Genomic DNA, 14017 nt, shown 5'->3' on the forward strand with positions numbered 1-14017 from the left:
CACAGCTTAGGTGGGGCGAGGTCTCAGGGAATCAACACGGCGGAGCAAGCAGCTATGGTTGCTCCTCAGTCCTACCCTAAGAGGCCCCGCTACTCAGTGTCCCTGTAATCACTGCAAAGACCTCTGACAGAAAGCCGCCCTTGAGTTCCAACCGATGCCAGACAGTCCAGTTTCTCCCCATATGAGTCTGGGTCCCCAGAGACTCTCCCGGAACTGGAGTTCAGGGCAGTTGGGAGCTTGAGGCTCCCTCCCGATTGAAAAAGATAACCGTGTCCTCAGTTTCCAGCCCTTTCCACATGCACCGCATCCTCGGCTGCCAGCCCTTTCCACGTGCGCCGAGTCCTCAGTTGCCAGCCCTTCCCGGGTGTGCCTCTGTACCTCTGCACTTTAGTTCCGCACCTCCTCTGAGTCTCAGTGTGCTTTTCTCTTTCCTTCTAGTTGTAGAATTTCCACTCAGCCAGCCTTCCTGTGGTTCTGGATGATGTCCGTTTTGTCTTTTAGTTGTATTTTTCCTTTGCCCATTTTTTAAATTGGATTGCCTTCCTTTTGTTAAGTTGTATGAGTTCCTTATATATTTTGGATATTAACCCTTTATCAGATGTATCATTGCCAAATATGTTCTCCCATACAGTGGGCTCCCTTTTGGTTTTGGTGATGGTTTCTTTTGCTGTGCAGAAGCTTTTTATTTTGATGTAGTCTCATTTGTTTATTTTCTCCTTAGTTTTCGTTACCTTAGGATATTATCTGTAAACATATTGCCTGGAGAGATTTCTGAGTTTTTGCTGCCTATAGTTTCTTGTAGGATTTTTATGTTTCACTACCTACATTTAAGTCTTTTATGCATTTTGAGTTTATTCTTGTGTATGCTGTAAATTGGTGGTCTAGTTTCATTTTTTTTGCATGTGTCTGTATAATTTTCTCAGCACCATTTATTGAAGAGACTGCCTTGACTCCGTTGTATGCTCTGGCCTCCTTTGTCAAATATTAATTGATCATAATGTCTTGGGTTGATTTCTGGGGTCTGTGTTCTGTTCAATTATTCTATCTGCCTGTTCTTGTGCCAGTACCAGGCTGTTTTGATTACAGTGGCCTTGTAATGTAAATTGAAATCTGTTTTGTGATTCCTCCAACTTTGTTCTTCTTTTTCAAGATTGCTGCAGCTATTTGGGGTCTTTTTTGGTTCCATATAAATTTTTGGAGTATTTGTTCTAGATCTGTGAAATATGTTGTTATTTAATAGAGATTGTATTGAATTTGTAGATTGTCTTGGGTAGTATGGACATTTTAATGATATTGATTCTACCAATCCATGAACATGGTATATTCTTCCACTTGTTTATATCTTCTGTCTCTTTTTTTTAACATCCTGTAAGTTTCCAAATACAGATCTTTTGCCTTTTTGGTTAAGTTTATTCCTAACTATTTGAATTTTTTTGTTGCAATGGTAAATGGAATTGTATGTTTAGTTTCTTTTTCTGAAAATTAATATTGGTGTACAAAAAAGCCGTTGATTGCTGGGTGTTGATTTTGTATCCTGCTACATTGCCAAATTCATTTATTAAATCTAGTACTTTTTTGGTGGAGTCTTTAGGGTTTTTTATGTATAATATCATGTCATCTGCAAACAATGAGAGATTTACTTCCTCCTTTCCAATCTGGATGCCTTTTATTTTTTCTTCTTGCCTGATCACTGTGGCTAGGATTTCCTGTACTATGTTGAATAAGAGTGGTTTGTATGTATTGGGTAGCTGCTAAGTCTCCTTGAGTTGATAGAGTATCCTTTTGTGGTAGGTGTCCTATAGGGCCCAGTGGCTCAGCCTCCCCAGTTATCTGAGGTGGACGCTCTTGGTGCACCCCTTTGTAGGCTGTTTACACAGTGTTGTTGTAGTTAACCCTTGATTGCTGTTGGTATCACTGTGAGGAATTGACCTACAGGCCAATTGGCTGTGATGTCCAGCTGTGTCTACACTGGAAGATCTGTTGTGCAGGAGACACCCTTATGGGGCAGGACTTGCTTCAGTGGGGCTTTAGTGCTCACTGAGTCTGCCCCTTGAGTGTGTCTCTTATGGATGTGAAGACTTGTAATCCAGTATGGTCTCACTCTGGGTACACTGGCTCTTGGATCTCCAAGGAGGTGCAAGGTCAGCCACTGTCTGGGCTGTCCAGCAGAAGCTACAGAGATATCTGAAGATTCCTCCTCTTGTATGGGGTTTGGAAGTGCCCAGACGAGGCCCAGCTATGAAGCAAGGCAGGCTGCTGCTGCTGGGCCTTGGGCCTTCTTTTGGAAGCTTTGGGGCTCTCTGACCCAGTTGCAGTTTGACAGGTTTTAGATGGAGAAAAGACAGGCCATTCATATGCAAAAGCAGATGCACACAGCTTGGGTGGGGTTGTAAATTGGGTGGGGCGGGGTCTCTGGGAATCACCAGAGCAGAGCAAAGAGCAATGGCTCCCAGTCAGCCCTGCCCCGCGTCTCAGCGTCTTGAGCCCTGGTTTAGGAACAATGATCTCTGCGAGCACCCCTGAGAGAAAGCCTCCCTTGCATTCCTGTCCCAATGCCAGACAGTCCAGTTTCTCCCCATATGTGTCTGGGTCCCCCAGAGTCTCGCCCAGAACTGGAGTTTAGAGCAATTGGGAGCTTGTATCTCCTTCTCTATTAGAAGAGCAGCACATCCAGGTGCCAACACTTTCTGCATCTCCCCACCTCTTACCAGTCTCAATGAGCTTTCTTCACCTCTCTAGTTGTGAAACTTCCACTCAGCCAGCTTTTCCGTGGTTCTGGGTGGTCGTTGTTCTGCCTTTTAGTTGTAATTTTTTAAAAAAATATATATTTCATTGATTTTCCACAGAGAGGAAGGGAGAGGGATAGAGAGCCAGAAACATCGATGAAAGAGAAACATCAACCAGCCGCCTCCTCCTCCCCCCCCCCCCCCGGGGATGTGCCCGCAACCAAGGCACATGCCCTTGACTGGAATCGAACCTGGGACCCTTGAGTCCACAGGCCGATGCTCCATCCACTGAGCCAAACCCTTCCTGGCTTTAGTTGTAATTTTGATGTGGTTGTGAGAGGCAGCAAGTATAGGTGTTTACCTATGCCGCCATCTTGGTTCTTCTCCTCTAGGGCTATTATTGATAGGTACTTATTTATAGTCATTTTTATTCTGTATGCCTAGGTTTCTGTTTCATCTTCTCATTACAGCAGTCCCTTTAGCATTTCTTTTTTAAAACATATTTTATTGATTTTTTACAGAGAGGAAGGGAGAGGGATAGAGATTTAGAAACATCAATGAGATTGAAACATCGATCAGCTGCCTCCTGCACACTCCCTACTGGGGATGTGCCCTCAAGCAAGGTACATGCCCTTGACCGGAATCAAACCTGGGACCCTTGAGTCTGCAGGCTGACGCTCTATCCACTGAGCCAAACCGGTTAGGGCCTTTTAGCATTTCTTGTAATGCTGGCTTGGTGGTGATGTACTCCTTTAGCCTTTTTTTTGGTTGTTGTTCATAGAGCTCTTTATTTGACTGCCTATTTTGAATGATAGCCTTGCTGGATACAGTAATCTTGGTTTTAGATCCTTGCTTTTCATTACCTTGAGAACTTCAGGCCACTCCTTCTGGCCTATAGAGTTTCTGATGAGAAATCAGCTAACAGCTTTATGGGAGCTCCTTTGTAGGTAACAGTTTGCTTTTCTCTTGCTGCCTTTAAGATTCTCTCTTTGTCTTTTATTTTTGGCATTTTAATTATGTGTCTGGGTGAGGGCCTGTTTGGATTCTTCTTTGTTGAGTTTTCTATGCCTCCTGAACTTATGTGACTTTTTCTTTCACCATGTTTGGGAAGTTTTCTGCCATTATTTCTTCAACCCATTCTCTATCCCTTTCTATCTTTCTGCCTCTTCTGACACACCTGTTCTAATATTTTTATGTTTCACATTGTCCTACAGCTCCCTTAAGCTGTCCTCCTGTTTTTTAATTGTTTTTTTTTTCTTTTTGGCTCTCTGATTGAGTGATTCTTTCAATCCTGTCTTCTAATTCACTGATCTGATCCTCAGCTTCTCCTAATCTGCTGTGTATTTCTTCCAATGTGCTCTTTATTATTGTTATGTCATTCGTTATTTCTGTTTTCATAGTTACTATACCTTTTCTCATGCTGTTGAGCATCTTTACCATCATTTCTCTAAACTCTGTTTCAGATAAGTTTCTTATCTCTTTCATTTATCTCTTCTTCTGGAGAATTCTCTTGTTCTTTCATTTGGGGGTTGTTTCTTTATCTCCTCATTTTGCATGCCTGTTTGGGTTTGTGACTATGTATTAGGTAGATCTGCTATGCCTCTCAATCTCTAGAGCAGGACAGTATTAAACACTGTTTCTGAATAATTAGATCAGGCAAAGACTCAAAGCCTCCAGAGACCTCCTCTGCCTACAGACTGATAGGGTTCTGATTTGAATTGCTCTCAGGCCATCATCTTCAGTTGTGATGAGAGTTTTTTTTCAACAGGGTGGGGCAGTTGCTTCTGCTTGGAGGCTAATTGTTAGTTTTAGGAACTCCACAGCATGGGGCAAAGTGTTTTCCAATAGAGTGGGTCAGCTATCTTTTCCCCAGGCAAGGCCTTCTCTATAGCAAATGTCTGTATGGGAAAGATGTCCTCTGCTGTGTAAGGGAATGACTCAGCACAGGAAACCAGTGGTGTCTGCCTTCTGAGCTCTAACCCCTGAGTTCCCAGTCTTGGCTTCTGCTCACACAGCTCCAGTCCACTCTGCCCTCCCTCTGATGGAGCACAAGTTGAGTGGCTCCCCAGGGAATTTTTAGAGTTGGCCCTTTTAGAGGGTATCTGAATTTCCAGCCGTCTCTCCCTGGCAGACAGCAACCCCACTGCTTTTCACAGCCAGATGTTATGTGGTTACCCTTCTCATTTCTGGTGCTCTCTGCTGGGAGGCCCAGCTTGGGAATTAGATCCTAGAGTTCTCAGTGGCAACTCCCCACAGCTGAGATATCTCTCCTGAACTTTGTTGCTGTCTTTGGGAGCCCTGCAAGCCCTTTCTTGCCTCTGCCCTCCTACCAGTCTCTGTGCAGTCTCCACTTTAGGTCCTCTGTTATTACGGTTCTCTCCAGTGAGTTTGCCTTTGATTATTCAGGAAGTTTTTCTGTATTTTAGTTGTAATTCCAGTTTTCCTGGGAGCATGTCTGTGTAGCATCCACTTACTCTGCTACCATTTTTAATCTCTGGTTTTAGTCTTGATTAGCCTCAGGCAATGGTCCACAGGTGGGACGAGAGGTTTTCCAAAAGGGTGGGGCAATTGCTTCTACCTGGAGACTAATTGTTATTTTCAGAAATGGGCCTCAGAAACTCAACAGGGTGGAGTAAGGAGTAAGGGTGAGTCAACTGTCTGCCCCCCCAACCCCCAACCAAAAACTGCCTGAATAGCAAAGGTCTGCCTGAGAAAGATGACCCTCTCAGCATGAAGGAACGATTTAGTACAGGCAAGCAGGGTGTCTGCCTTCTGAGTTCTAATCCCAGAGCCCCCAACCCTGACTTCTGCTCACACAGCTCTAGTCCACTCTGCCCTCCTTCTGCTGGAACCCAAGGTGAATGGCTGCACACGAAATGTTGTGCATTGGCCCTTTAAGAGGATGCCTGCATTTCAAGTTGTCTCTTCCTGGCAGACAGTAACCCTGCTGCTTTTCTTTTATTAAAACACTTTAAAAATATGTTTTCATTGATTTCAGAGAAGAAGGACGAGGAGGAGAGAGATAGAAACATCAATGATGAGAGAGAATCATTGATTGGCTGCCTTCTGCATGTCTCCCACTGAGGATGGAGCCCACAGCCTGGGCATATGCTTTGACTGGGAATCGAACTGTGACCTCTTGGTTCATAGGTTGATGTTCAACCACTGACCTAGGCTGGCCAGGCACCCTGATGCTTTTCACAGCCAGATGTTATGTGGCACTTTTCTCAGTTCTGGAGTGCTCTGCTGGAGGGCCCAGCTTGGGGTTTATACACCAGAGTTCTCAGTGGCAGATCCCCCAGCTGAGATATGTCTCCAGAACTTCCGCTACTGTCTGTGGGAGCCTCCCCAGTCTTTTCATGCCTCCACCCTTCCTACCTGTCTCTATGAGGCCTCCACTTTCCATCCTTGGTTATCAGGGTTCTCTTCAACTAGTCTTCAGTTGATTATTCAGGATATTTTTTGTATTTTAGTTGTAATTCCACTTTGGTCTTGGGAGCATATCTGTGTATTATGCACTTACTTCGTCGACCTCTCTCATCATTGATGTTTCTATCTCTCTCCTTCTACTTTCCTCTCCGAAATCAATAAAATATATATATTTTAAAAATATCACTCTTGACTTAATATTTTTTTGACTAACATTACTTCCCCCACCCTTTTTTTAAAACGGATCTTGGGTTAAAATGGCTTTCTTTCTTTCTTTTTTTTTAAATTAAATTTTTTATTGTTCAGATTATTACAGTTGTTCCTCTTTTTTCCCCAATAGCTCCCCTCCACCCAGTTCCAACCCCACCCTCTGTCTTTACCCCCACCCCCCACTGTCCTCATCCTTAGGTGTACGATTATGTCCAGTCTCTTCCCGCACCCCCCACACCGTTTCCCCCCAAGAATTGTCAGTCCACTCCCTTTCTATGCCCCTGATTCTATTCTATTCACCAGTTTATTCTGTTCATCAGATTATTTATTCACTTGATTTTTAGATTCACTTGTTAATAGATGCATATTTGTTGTTCATAATTTGTATCTTTACCTTTTTCTTCTTCTTCCTCTTCTTAAAGGATACCTTTCAGCATTTCATATAATACTGGTTTGGTGGTGATGAACTCCTTTAGCTTTTTCTTATCTGTGAAGCTCTTTATCTGACCTTCAATTCTGAATGATAGCTTTGCTGGGTAAAGTAATCTTGGTTGTAGGTTCTTGCTATTCTTCACTTTGAATATTTCTCGCCACTCCCTTCTGGCCTGCATAGTTTCTGTTGAGAAATCAGCTGACAATCTTATGGGTACTCCCTTGTAGGTATCTGACTTTTTTTTCTCTTGCTGCTTTTAGGATACTCTCTTTGTCTTTTGCTCTTGGCATTTTAATTATGATGTGTCTTGGTGTGGTCCTCTTTGGATACCTTTTGTTTGGGGTTCTCTGCGCTTCCTGGACTTGTAAGTCTATTCTTTAACCAGGTAGGGGAAGTTTTCTGTCATTATTTCTTCAAATAGGTTTTCAATATCTTGCTCTCTCTCTTCTTCTGGAACCCCCATAATTCGGATGTTGGTATGCTTGAAGTTGTCCCAGAGGCTCCTTACACTATCTTCATATTTTTGGATTCATTTTTCTTTTTTCTTTTCTGGTTGAGTGTTTTTTGCTTCCTTTGTATTTCAAATCTTTGACTTGATTCTTGGGATCCTCTAGTCCGCTGTTGGATCTCTGTATAATATTCTTTATTCTTTATTAAGTGTATGCTTAATTTCTATTTGGTCCTTTTTCATATCCTTGAGGGTCTCACTAGATTTATCGAGGGTCTCACTAAATTTATCAGCGGTTTCTAGAGAATTCTTGAAAAACCTTAAAAGTGTGGTTTTGAACTCTATATCCAGTAGTTTGCTTTCCTCCATTTCTGTCATTTGTGACCTGTTTCTTTGTCTCCGCATTCTGGCTGCTTCCCTGTGTTGATAGAGTGGCTTTCTGTGCTAGGTGTCCTATAAGGCCCAGTGACTCAGCCTCCCCAATTACCTGAGGTAGACACTCTTCGTGCACCCCTTTGTGGGCTTTGTGCACAGTCTTGTAGTTAAGCCTTGATTATTGTAAGTTTCCCTGGGAGGAATTGACCTCCAGGCCAGTTGGCTGTGAGAATCAGCTGTGTCTGCAGTGGGAGAACTTCTGTGCTGGAGACACCCTTCTGGGGCAAGACTTGCTTCAGTGGTGCTTTGGTGCTCACTGAGTCTGCCCCCTGAGTGTGTCCCTTATGGATCTGAGGAGTTGTAATCTGGATGGTCCCACTCTGACCACTGGGTACACTGGCTCTTGGATCTCTAAGGAGGTGCTAATTTAGCTTCTGCCTGAGGCTACCCAGCAAGAGCTACGGAGAGATCTGCAGATTCCTCTTCTTTGTTTGGGGTTTGGAGGTGCCCAGATGAGGCCCAGCTGTGAAGCAATGGAGGCTGCTGTGGGGCCTTGGGCCTTCTTTTAGATGTTCTGGGTTTCTCTGACCCAGCTGCAGTTTGTTAGGTAATTTTAGATTGCAAAGGGCCAGGTCATTCATATGCAAAAGCCTCTGAGCACAGTTTGGGTGGGGCGGGGTTTCAGGAAATCAACAGGGTGGAGCAAACAGCTATGGCTGATCCTCAGCCCTGCCCTAAGAGGCCCCGGGGTTCAGTGTCCCAAGGTAATTGCTGCAAGCACCTCTGAGAGAAAGCTGCCCTCAAGTTCCTCCCGTTGCCAGACAGTCCAGTTTCTCCCTGTATGAGTCTGGGTCCCCCGAGACTCACCTGGAACTGGAGTTCAGAGCAGTTGGAAGCTTGTGTCTCCCTCCCGATTGAAAAAGACAATCGCGTCCTTATTTGCCAGCCCTTTCCACTTGTGCCTCCATACCTCTGCACTTTAGTTCTGCATCTCCTCTGAGTCTCAGTGTGCTTTTTTCTTTCCTTCTAGTTGTAGAATTTCCACTCAGCCAGCCTTCCTGTGGTTCTGGATGGTGCCCGTTTTGTCTTTTAGTTGCATTTTTTAAGTGGTTGTGCCAGGCAGCAATTTCAGGTGTCTACCTATGCCGCCATCTTGGTTTCTCCACCAAAATGGCTTTCTTTCAATCTGAAAATCATTAAAAATTGGTAATCACTTTTCTACCATTGCCTTTCAATTCACTGTTATTTGAAAAATATATTTATTCAATCATTCTGCTATGTTCTCCATCCTCTTGAGACCCAGAGTGAGAGGACACCAAGGTGAAAATGCCACTGTCCTTAGGGAAAAATATAGCTATTCTAAAAAAGAGATTTTTATTGATTTCAGAGAGGAAGGGAGAAAGAGAGCTAGATAGAAACATCAACGATGAGAGGGAATCATTGCTAGGCTGCCGCCTACACACCCCACACTTGGGATGGAGACCACAACCCAGGCATGTGCCCTCACTGGGAATGGAACCGTGACCTCCTGGTTCATAGGTTGATGCTCAACCACTGAGCCATGCCGTCCAGGAGAAACAATAGCTATTTTAACAAGTAGGCTATAATTCAAAACCACATAAATATATTTTAATTGTTTTTTAATTTGACAATACCAGAATGCTTTAAAACCTTTCTTACTTTGTGCAAGAAGTCCAATATGTAATTCTTCTAAGAACCCATCCAAAGGTTGCATGGGTAAATCCTATAAGGAAAAGTGCGGTGCTACATACCTACAGGTGATAAGCTTCTTTCAGCTCCGCCCGGGATGTGAATCCTGAAGCCCAGGCTGGGTGAAGAAAGAGGGAGCTAAGATGATCAATTCCTAAGGAATTCCTGGGATTTCAGGCGAGGCCTTCTATGACGGATCTTCTACTGCCTACCCTCTCATTCTTCCTTCCTCGGCCTGATGCAAAGGCAACCTGCATGAACTTTACAAAGTAGAGAAGGGCTGCCCATCGAGGACCAAAGTCACCCTTTCAGAGTTAGAGGCTGAGATGGAGGAGTGACTCAGCTGGCCTCAGCTTTGTAGCAGCCTCAGCCTACAGGACTTCAGAAAAGGAGTCCCAGACCCGCGGCTCCCTCTGTGGCCGCCTGCCACTGAGTTCTGTTTATCAGTCCAGCACCAAGCGCAGTAAGCAGCGTTTTCTGTTTCATTGTTGACAACCCGCTATCTGCAAGTGAGAGAAGGGGACAGGCCAGGATTACACAGGTGCATTAGATACTCTACCTCCTTTTCATTTAGCAAGGGAAGTAAACACATGTAAACGTATCATTAGTGTACAATGGTGTGTGCTATAAGAGGTCCAACAGGAGGGCAAGGGGAAACAGTTTGGGAAAATCAGAAAAGGCTTTTCAGAAGTTATTAGCTGGTTTGGAAAGTGGAACAGAGGTGTGCCACGTAGAAAGGGCCGGATAAAGGCAGTATTTACAAAGGTATGGATTCATTGATGGGTAAATTAATTTATTCACACATCTGTATTGAGTAAACTCTATGTGCTAGGAGCTTGGGATTTATCAGTGAACAAAATAGATTTTAAAAAATGTCTGCCTTTGTGGGACTTGCATTTATTTTAGCAAGGTAAAACAATTTATAATATTCATAATAAACCAATAAATAATATAGAGTGGGAGATGTTGAAATTCTTTGGGGAAAAAGATAGGGTAAGGGAAAAGAGTATTTGGAGAGAGGTTTCTTGCGATTATACTGAGGGTGGCTGGGGAAGCTCACATTGAAAACATTGAGTTGAAGTGAGGCAGCTCGCCCCGGGCGTATCTTGGGGAAGGAAGGGCATTTGAGCGGAGGAACCAGGAGTTGCCTGGTTGCGTGAGGAGGAGCACATGGACAGTGAGGCAGCGTGGGGAAGGGGAAGAGTGGCAGGAGGTGAGTGAGGTCAGAGACAGGAGAGAAAGGCAGATCTTGGGGGTCCTGTAGGCCGCGGTAAGAATTGTAGTTTGGGTCTGAACGAGGTGGGAGCCATTGAAAGGTTGTGAGCAGGGGAGTGGCATGATCTGACTTACATTTGATAGCATCACTCTGACTGTGGACAGTCCAGCTTGAAGTCAGAGGCCCTTTTAACAATCCTAGTGAGAGATGCCAGTGCCTTGATGTTAGCAGGGAAGGTGAGAAGAAATGGTCTGGTTCTGGATCTATTTTGAAGGTAGAACCAACAGAACTTCTTCATGGATGGATGTGATGAGAGATAGTAGTCAAGTTCGATTCCAAAGATTTTTAGCCTGAGCAATGGGAAGGATGGAGTTGCCATCAGCGGAGAGGGAGAAAAATGTTGAACAAGGTTGGGTGTGTGTGTGGGGGGGGGGGGGGGGATGTGGAAGAAAATCAGTTCCATTTTGGACATGTTAAGTTTGATATGTCTATTCAAGACCCAAGTGGAGATATCAAATAGGCCGTGGAATATATTTCTGGAGTTCAGTGGAGAGGTATGGACTAGAGCAGTGGTCGGCAAACTCATTAGTCAACAGAGCCAAATATCAGCAGTACAATGATTGAAATTTCTTTTGAGAGCCAAATTTTTTAAACTTAAGCTATATAGGTAGGTACATTGTTATTAACTTAATTAGGGTACTCCTAAGGCTTAGGAAGTGCCACACTCAAGGGGCCAAAAAGCCACATGTGGCTCGAGAGCCACAGTTTGCCGACCATGGGACTAGAGCCATAAATTGGTGAGTCATCAGTATACAGATGTTATTTAAAACCACGAGATTATCCTATATAATAAAACCTTAATATGGAAATCAACCAAACAGTGGAATGACCGGTCGTTATGATGCGCACTGACCACCTGGGGGCAGACGCTCAATGCAGGAGCTGCACCCTGGTGGTCAATGCGCTCCCACAGGGGGAGCACTGATCAGCCAGAAGCTGGGCTCACAGCTGGTGAGTGGCGGGAGCCTCTCCTGCCTCTGTGGCACCACTAAGGACCCCTCGAGGGATGTCCTACGCCGGCAGGTGGACATCCCCTGAGGGGTCCCAGACTGCGAGAGGGCGCAGGGACCCCCTCCCCCATGCATGAATGTCATGCACTGGGCCTCTAGTTTCAACAAAAAAACAAAGAAACAAACAAAAAACCCCTAAGAGATTAGATGAGATCACTAATGAATGAGTCCAGAGGAAGTACTGAGCCTTACCTTTGGGATATTCCAAAGACAGAATCCAGGAAAACGGGGAACTGGGAAAGGAAACTGAAATGTGAACAAAAAATAAGGACTAAGAAAGGCCAAAGAAAAGCTCTGGAGGTCAAGGGTATCAGAAAGTGCATCAAGCACAAGGAAATACCTCAGTCAAATACTGTTGAAAGCTCAAAGTGCCTCTTGCATTTAATATGTAAAAAGAGCAGTTTCAGTGGTGTGGTAGGCATGAATACTAATTGGAGTGGATCAAGAGAGAACAAGGATCCGAGGCAGTGAGTAAATACTGTAAATTCTGAGGTGTTTTGCTGCAAAAGATGATTTTGTAAAAGATGGTCTAGATAATAGCAGGTGTTTGCATTCATAGAAACCCTAGAATAGAGGGAAAAGCTGATAATGTAGGAAAGGGGGGAAAGACATTGAGGGGAGGGACTGGCTTTGAAAAGGAGCGTGAACAACCTAGTTAACGCAGAGTAGAGTATACAGGGTGCCCCCTAAAATGTATATGCACTTTGAATAATTATCAATTCCAATGGGTTAAATCTTAAAAGAAACGTCAATTGAGCAATCAGCTGTTGAAATGTGTATACGTTTTTTTTTTTTTTTTGCAATTGGAGCCTTTTTATTGCCCTTGGAGTTCCCTGCTTTTGGAGGTCGCCTTCTGTTGCCACAGGGTCCTGGGGCCAGGTGCCAAGCAGCAGCAGCAGCAACAGCTGGTTTAGTTGGTGGATGGCTTAGCCCACTCGACGTTGAGGATGAGGTGGTCGGAGCCAAAGCCCGACACTCCGGCAATGGTGCGGGCAGCGTCCTCACGGCGGTGGGAGCTGATGAAGGCAAAGCCCTGGACTGGCCGGTGGTCTTGTCCTTCGCCAAGGAGATGCGGGAGGTGGAGCCAAAGGGTCTAAAGAGCTCTTGCAGGTCTGTCTCAGGGTGTCCTCTGACAGGCTGGTGACGCGGATGGTGGCATTGCCATCGGCTCTGCGGTTGGGCTGCACGGACTCCCCACGGCAGCTGGCCCCATCCCGCAGGCTCGGTGGCACGTACTTCCCTGTCTTGATCTGGGCCGCCTGCACAGGCTCCAGCTCTCCAGGCAGTTTCTCCTTCTCACCGGTGGACAGGCCCAGTTGCTCAGCCAGCTCCTTCTGCGTGGGCCCCAGCGCGTCCTTGTAGGGACAGCGGGTGGTCCCGTGGTCGCCCTTGCAGATACGGCAGGACACGATCTTCTGGCCCTTGAGCTTGTTCATTGGGTCCTCCTCCTCCTGGCGGTTCAGATCCTCCTTGCTGGTGATAAAAATCATGGACACATCATCGTTGACCGTGGTGGTGGCCACATTGGGTCCTGGTGGGTCAAACTCCGAGTTCCCAAACTTCTTCCAGTTCTTCCTCCTTGCAACTGCCTTTGAGGCCTTCCGGGTCTCGATTCTGAAGGTGCGGACAATCTTGAACTTCTTGCCATCTTCATCTATCTTGTACTCGGTTACTGTCTTGATGTTCCCATTGATGACCTCCTTGGGTACCAGATGTGGAGCTCCCGGCAGCTGCTCGGGCTCTGGGCTCGCGTCGCCAGTGGCCAAAGGGATCCCCTTGAGGAGCTTGCTGGAGACGCATTTGTCATCCTCTACCTCCTCTACCTGGTCGGCCCAGCTGGGCTTCGAATCAAAGTCTCTGGTGGGCATTGCAGAACTCCTCCACGCAGCCCAAGCCTGGGCCAGAGACCAGAAGTTATACTTTTTTTTTTTTTTTTACCATAAAGTTTAATTATGGCTCAGAAAAAAGTGAGTAAATAACTTTCTTTGAAAAAATATATTGACACTGTGTAGATTGCAGTTATGGGGGCGGCTGGTAAGTTAAATTACCCTATTTTCTATTCTGAAAGTGACAGAAAGTCCCATTTCCAGTCTGATTATAGAGATGCATGTGCCCAAAATGGCTGAGAATAAATATCATAAGAGAGGCAAAAGCTGTAGCCCTAGCTGGTTTGGCTCAGTGGATAGACCATCATCGACCTGTGGAGTAAAGGGTCCCAGGTTTGATGGCAGTCAAGGGCACATGCCTGGGTTGCGGGCTCAATCCCCGTAGGGGATGTGCAGGAGGCAGCCAACGGATGATTCTTTCTCATCATTGATGTTTCTATCTCTCTCCGTCTTTGAAATCAATAAAAATATATTTATTTTTTTAAAAAAAGAAAGGCAAAAACTGTAAATCTAT

General features: G+C 45.1%; 1 pseudogene; it reads right to left on the reverse strand.

Moving 5' to 3' along the window:
* Positions 1–12400: 12400 nt before the first annotated feature.
* LOC132240479 (eukaryotic translation initiation factor 3 subunit G-like) lies at positions 12401–13546 on the reverse strand (annotated as a pseudogene).
* Between the last annotated feature and the right edge of the window lie 471 nt (positions 13547–14017).

Source organism: Myotis daubentonii, chromosome 9 (assembly GCF_963259705.1).
Source record: "Myotis daubentonii chromosome 9, mMyoDau2.1, whole genome shotgun sequence".
Taxonomy (NCBI): domain Eukaryota; kingdom Metazoa; phylum Chordata; class Mammalia; order Chiroptera; family Vespertilionidae; genus Myotis; species Myotis daubentonii.